Raw genomic sequence first — 7935 nt, 5'->3', positions numbered from 1 at the left:
ATGAAAGTTATGAAGTCTGCCATCATTTCAAAAGTGCTAGTTCCCTGGCTGTAATGCGGATTCTCTGTCTATACCATATACAGTATAATCTCATTATAGTAAACTCCAAGAGACCAGGAAAAGTGGTTTACTGTATCAGAAGTTTACTATATCAGAAATTGTTAGAGAAATGGCCCAGCATGCACTGGAACATTATCTGCTACAAAGGAGCAACTCTGTCCTCCCATTGGAGGTACAGTACAAGCACTTGCACTTTTGGTGGTCTACAAGTATACCTTAGGGTTGCACAGCCAGACTGGACAATTTGCTGGTACAGTGTCCAGGGCTCCTTAAAAATGCAGTTATCACGGAATAGAGGCAGCCACTCGATTCCTGTGAGTGGCTCCGATACCTCAGTGGGTGGGACTTGAAGCACGTGACCTGCAAAACTTTCTGCTCACACTTAAGCCAATCATGACCTCTCTTCAAAATGCAGCCAATCATAATAATCCCCTTGCATCTGTAATGCAAGTGGCTCTGATATTTCCACAGGCGGAACGTAGCACTCTACTCTCCGTAGTTTTGCAGCGAGTCGGCCCGCTCTGATCTGCACTACAAGTGAAAGTAGCCTGTACTGCGCTCCACATGCTACCGGGAGCGTCATCACTAATAAGGGAAGAGGTATCCGGGAGTGCATACAATCCCGTGGGAGGACTGTGACGATACTTGTATCGTGGATTGCAACGTGGAAGTGGTAGTCTGAAGAGAGCAGCCTACCATGGGTTCCACACTGACATAAAATGCATGCACCGCCCACTGTTTACTATATCCAGTGTCGACGTCATGTAGGGGCCAAAATACATGTTTACTAGAACAGAAGTTTTATATCGGTTTATTATACCAGGCATTGCTCCATAGACTTATTATGGAGATTGGCCGGGACCTGGAGAGGTAGTTTACTATAACAGAGTTTATTATAATGAGATTATACTGTATTGTAGAAATCATTACCAGTACTACAGCCAGGAAATGCATATTTTAGGAGAGCAAGATGACTGCCTCTATAGATTTCTAATAATAATTGTATTTAAAGTAGAAAAACAGTTCACGCACGCGCGACTCTTGGAGTAAACCATATGGCCACGTTCACAGTGGCAAATGCATTGCGTTCTCCATGATAGCAGGATCGCAACAGGTCGTGACAGCACATTATGCTCATGTTGCATCAGGTACAGTGAAGCATACAGCCAACAACAAGTATGCTTCACTCATACTGTAAGCACACACGTTTACCGGTAACGGACTGCATGCAGTGCATTACCATACTGCAATGCTCTCACCTCACTGTGAACTTTGCATGGGCGGTGCATTGAAGGGTGTTAAGTAGGGATGGTCAATGAGATGAAAGTAATTTTGAGTTGATGCAGGATTATACAAAGGTTGTATGCAAATTTATGCAGGTTGAAAATGGAATCGAATTTCCCCTCAGCAGAATTTGATTGGTATAATTTCAAGCTGCATGACTTTGCATATAAAATGTACATAATGCTGCATCTACATGACACTTTTTCCATCTCACTGACCATCCCGAGTGGTTACATCACAATGCACCACTGTGAACGTGGCCTAACAGCATCTTGTTCCCAAGTTTAATTTCAGGATGTCATCTATATTCAGCAGTGTGTAAATTCAAAGGGGATTGACACAGTAATTAACACACTGTAAGAAATCTCATGTACTGACAAGATATATCTAGAGACAACTGAGTACATAAAAACAAAACCTGTGTAGAATATGTAGGTATGCGCACCTGTAACGCACACAGAGGTGAAAACATCTTTCGGAAGACATTTGGTGATGGGCACAGTGAAAGGTATGCTGTGGCCACGAATGAAAATGTGATATACAAGATCCACAATTCTGGGGTTTGCCTGGCAGACACATAGAAGAGTTTTCCAATTTTATTGATAATAAACTTTAAAATTGTTCTTGTATAGGGATAGTCAATGAGATGCAAATCATTCTGAGTTGATGCAGGATTATGTGAATTTTGTACAAAAATGTATGCAGTTTAAAAATGGTCCAATCAAATCCCACGAGGTTTAAAGCGGACCTGAACTACATACTAACCTGTAAGGGAAAAACATTTGTTACAGCTGATACAAATCTTGCAATAAATCTGCAGTGTGTCTACTTCCTGCTGTCATGGAAGTAGCCATATTGTTATCATCCTGCGTTTACCAAATAGCTGCTCTACCTTGGCAGCCAGATGACTCAGCTGAGATCAAATTACAGGTTGTGCTTAAAGGGAACCTAAACCGAGAGGGATATGGATGTTTCCTTTTAAATAATACCAGTTGCCTGGCAGTCCTGCTGATCTCTTTGGCTGCAGTAGTGGCTGAACCACACACCTGAAACAAGCATGCAGCTAATCCAGTGTGACTTCAGTCAGAGCACCTGATCTGCATGCTTGTTCAGGGGCTGTGGCTGAAAGCATTAGAGACACAGGATCAGCAGGAAAGCCAGGCAACTGGTATTATTTTATAAGGAAAAAGCCATGCCCTTCTTAGTTTAGTTTCCCTTTAACCACAGATGAGGGGGGAATTAGATGGGCTAATCTCTGTAAATACATACAGGGTGCATTTCTCTCTTGTTTTCCTTCTGTCCCGTACAAGAGTTTAGGTTCACTTTAACACGATTGGTCCATTTGCACACATTTGCATAATCTTGCATAAACTCAGAATTATTTCCATCTCATTGGCCAGCCCTATTCTCGACTTACTGCTGAACTAAACCAAAAACTGAACAAGGCACACGCTTGAAATCATGTTAATTAATGCAAATGATTTCAGACATGCAGCTTATACCTGGACAGCACATGCTTTTATGAGGAACATAAAGCCGAACCCCTCGCAAATTTTGCATTCATATGACACCTGCCCGTAGTGGAAATGAGCCCTTACCAGATTGCAGTCTGAGGCTAGTTTCACACTGTTGCGTTGTAAGGTACACATCAAGGCATCCGATGCAACGCACGCAAAGAAGCAACTGCCCAATGTGCCCCTTTACTCACATGTGCGTTACTAGAAACGTACTGCAAGTTCTGCGTAGTAACTCCGTTCCATTGCAGTGCAATTGATGAGGCGAGAGCTGTTCATAGGCTTTGAATGGCACTGCGTTACAGTGCAAGAAAATGGTGTTGCATCGCAATGTGAAAGTACCCTCACAGCTGCTCACAACCTACTTCCAATAAACCACACTTCCACCTCCTTAAAAAGGAACACATGGTTTATTCTGTAATAAAGGTATGCTGGGAAATGTAGTCTGACATCAGTAGTTCTTTCTACATTGAGTGTCACATGATCACACCCAAATGACCCCGCCTACTGGCTGTATCCAGAGAAGAGAGGAATGGAGGTAGTGCCATTGCCTAGCACATTTGGCCTATGAAACCGGTACCTGTTCACCGCTTTGTTTCCAGACACAGTTTATATTCACTTATCAAGATGATTTCTAGTAAAATTTGCCTTGTTTGATTCTGGGTCTAGTTGGGTTTTAATTTCATTTTTCCCTGTAGCGGGTCACAGCGAATCAAACCCATGGTAATTATATACAGCGTAAACACCTCATTGGTGTTCAGGAGGAGGCACCGTGGAGGATCCCCAAAGGAATAAAGTTTCATCACCAGACACAACCTTCTGGTGCGCTCCACATCTGTAAGCTCTGCCTGACCTCTGCAGTGATTCAGAAGTTGGTATAGGACAGTGCTGTCCAACTTCATGGGCAGTGGGCGTGGCCAGCACTGGATTTTTTTTCGACTGGAGGGGGCAGAGCATCAATGTCCAGGGTTTAGGGGTGGAGCCAAGTGAATAAGATGTGGACCTGTCAGAGAATGTTGATTGACACAAAAAAATAGTCCGGGCTAGTGAGGGTGACCAGTTGGACAGCACTGGCATAGAACATGGCCAAGTACAGTATACAGCCTTACCAGAGGATTTCATGATAGAAATCTACTAAAAAAAAAACTTTCACTTACAATAATTTGTGGTAATCAATGTGGCAAACTGCAACCTTCCACGCATAAGAAAGAAGGCAATCCAGATTATCAGGAGAGAAGCCCAACCAGCAGAGCCAGATCACCCACAAGGCAACTTAGGCAGGCAGGTGCCAAGGGCCTGGAAAACAACCACAGGCCTGGCTGAACCCAGCCCTCACCAAGATCTTAGTAGAAGAAAAAGGTGGTCAGCAGGGGTGGGCAAAAGCTTCTATCTCGCCTAGGGTTCCATTTCATCATGATCGGTCTCTACCAACCAGATCCGGCAAGCTAGCTGATGTGATAAACCCCCATGGGCAGCTTGCTAGGGTTCTGTGATCTCTGCTTCTCATTCACCTCAACTCACAGAGATCCAGCAATTCAACTCAGGTCCTCCCACCCTGTAAACACCTCTAGACTGCACTGCAACCTCCACAGGCCCAGAAGAACACTTCTCATTTACGGTTACTTAAGAATCTCACCAGAGAAAATAAGGTCTTGTGAGAGATCAACTGTAAAAAAACAAATGACAGATCATGAATTTCTGCCAAGGTAAATACAATTCCAGAAAAACATTAGGGGAAGACTGGTAAGTAAACAACATCAGTATATCCAGAAAAAAAAAAGGTGTATGTGGAACTGATTCCATGTTTTCTCAACAGCACCATCTACTGGTAAAATGTGGACCTGAAGCTCCTCCAGTAAGATTATGACATGAGACTTAGCGATGTAAACAGTGGACTAGGCTTACAACATAGGGAAGCAGGTTTATGTCACACGAACATGCATACTGTTCATGGGTCAGACTACAGAAGCATGATCCAAGCACCATCTACTGCTAACGGCCCATATAAAGCTTAGCAAGTTGCGATAAGGACCACTGATGTAGCAATCCATAAAGGCTGACTGTAAGCTGTACTTTTATTTCACTTATGGTGGCTTGGGGCAGATTTTACTGAATTTCTACGACCATGGGTGAGAGAAGCGCTGCCTGCCAAGACCCCAAAAGCTGTAAAGACTTGCCCTATCAAACTATATGAAGGTGTTATTATTATGCTTCTAAGATAGATTAGTGCTTGTCCACTGCTGAAACACTAGAAGTTATAGTATTCCGTGTTGCCATTATCTTGTGAAAAGCACAAGAACAGATCCTTCCAAGCATGCCTAAACCCTGTGGATAGGGAAGGATCCAGATCCAGTATGGTCCCCCCGCTGAAGTTATGCCACCTCTGGGTAGTGATGGTCAAGTAGATCAAATTACTGAGTTGATGCAAATTAAGCCAAAAAAATATGCAAATTTATGCAGCTTGAAAATGAACCAATTAAATTCTGCTGAGGTAAAATTCGATTGGTTCATTTTCAGGCCTCTTTTCCACAAACTGTTGATAGGCAGTGAAATGCCTCTCAAACTCTCACAACTGCTCACTGCTGCCTGGTAACTGTTTGCTGAGCACACAGTTCAACAGTCCATGGAAAAGAGGACTAAAGCTGCATAAATGTGCATAAAATATTGCATAAATTTGCATCTACTTGACCATCACTACCTCTGGGAGAGTTTGGAGGGCTGCAGGAGCACTCATGTCCCAGACTGGTCCCAAAGAATGGCATACTACGCACGAACAATGCAGAGATGTACGTTTTCAGGAGGACTCAGGGACACGACTGCTTCTGAAGCCTTCCTACAGCCCATGGAGGTGTATTTGACTAGTTGGTTGAATTGTAAGGGTGGTAACAGTGCTGAAACGAGGGGACCGTGAGGGAACAGAGAAGGCTCAATAGGATCCAGAGCCTTTCCTCTCCATAGGGAAATATATAACGTATTTGTTTCTTACTTTAAGATGGACATCTCATGAGAAATATCCTAGTTGAAGACCACTCAAAGGGCTTCCACAGAGCTAAATTAATCATCATCTGAGCTAATGGAAGCAAAACATTTGAGGTCCTCTGTAAACATTAAGAACTTAATACATTTTAATAAATATGTTGGAGATGTGTTTGATACATGCATTCAAAGTGATGTCTGCCCAGAATAATAGAATAGAAGAAGACCAACAATTCACAATCCTTCTCTTCCAGGTCAAATCTCGAGGGCATATTTAGCATGCCATCAGAAATGCTTTATAAATGCCTTACTGGTGCTTTGTGGGGGACTATGGAAAAAAAGTGTCCTCACTTGAAGAAAAAGGGACAATGTGAAACAAACTTCAGTAAGCTAATTATGACTTGAGATGAAGTTGTCTATACAAGATGGTCTGCAAGTAATAGGTGCCTGGAAGGAACATGTCTGCTGTTTCCAGCAGCCAACAGAGGCACACATGCTGCAATGCTGACAGCAGACGTGCACCAGAGTAGCATCTGAAGAGGTGAGAGCCACATGGATCAATTTGTTCATAAATAAAGGTATTGCAGGCACCTTGTGGAGCACATGCAGTTTGGGCCTAATGTAACAGATGCACTCTAAAAAAGACTCTGAGGTGACCGATAACATGATGAGATAAATATGTATTTACAGTTTCAATCTTACATAAAACTAGCCTGTGTTCCCATTTTTTCTCACTGTAAACGTTAAAAGCTCTCAATGACAATTTTCTCAGCAGTCAAACTGTTGTCTGACTGAAGTACAAGGCTCACTGACAACTAATTAGAGATCATTTAACTCCTGTGTGGTTGAGAAACACTTGAGTGCAGGGAACATGTAAAAAGTTCAAAGGTTCAAGATCTGTCTATATGGAAGCCATATAATCATAAAAAACTATTTAAAATTCACCAGAGGCAGTCTAAACTTTAAAGGCATGTATGCAGTGGCGTAGCAATAGGGGGTGCAGAGGTAGCCACCGCTTCGGGGCCCTTGGGCCATCGGGGCCCCGAAAGGTCCACCCTCTATCACAGTATTAGCTCTCTATTGGTCCTGTGCTTGTAACAATCACTTATATAGATGCGTTGAATAGTAGTAATCCTTAGCACACTGCTCCCCATCCCCTTCTTGCAACTCTGACACTGTGGTTGTCCTTGGCAGGTTTTGGTGTGCCATATCAATTGTTATGTATAGAGTGCTTGGGGGGGGGGGGGGGGGGCATGTAAAACTTGCACCGGGGCCCATAGCTCCTTAGCTACGCCACTGCATGTATGGGAAAGGTTAGATACTTAACCCAGTAGAGGGAAGCCTCTAAATCATACATATCAAACTCTGGCCCGCGGGCCAGATCTGGCGCAGGGAGCCATTCGATTTGGCCCCCAAGTGGTTCCCCCACTTTGCATTATGTTTGGCCCACTCTAGACCACCATCTACTGTATATCTATAGATAATGACAGTTGGTGCTGTCTGTTTTTGTTCATGTCTGCCAGTAGTAAAGATGAGGACGAGCAGGCTTCATTGGGGATCCAACAACATGAGCAAATTACATGGCGAATCTCAATCATTTCTTAATCTTATCTTCTATTTATTAACTTCTCACTTTGCAATGTACTGTTTTTTTTTTATCCCTTTTCGCTTAAAGCGGATCCGAGATGAAAAACTAACTATAACAAGTAATTTGTCTATATATCTTATCTAAAGTTTAGATGGTTTACACAGCATATCTAGCTGAAAACAGTTTTAATATAATACAATTATTTATTCCTGTGATACAATGACAGCAGCCATGTTTGTAAACATTACACAGAGACAGACTTATCTGCATCTTGAGCCATCAGCCTAATCCCCCTTCTCCTCCCCTCTGCCTCTGAAATCAATGGCTGGTAACACCTCCCCCTCCTCCTGCTCAGACTGAGCTCCCATGAGCCCTTGCTACTGCCAAGGCTCTCTGAAAACATGTGGGTGGGGCCTTTTTAGTTTATAGGGAATTAGAGTATTAGAACAAAAACAAAAAAGTATTTGGCTTGAGGAATGCCCTATAAACAATAGGAAAGGGACACAATTATGC

The sequence above is a fragment of the Hyperolius riggenbachi genome, chromosome 9, assembly GCF_040937935.1.
Source record: "Hyperolius riggenbachi isolate aHypRig1 chromosome 9, aHypRig1.pri, whole genome shotgun sequence".
Taxonomy (NCBI): Eukaryota; Metazoa; Chordata; class Amphibia; order Anura; family Hyperoliidae; genus Hyperolius; species Hyperolius riggenbachi.
This window is presented reverse-complemented; position numbering follows the sequence as displayed.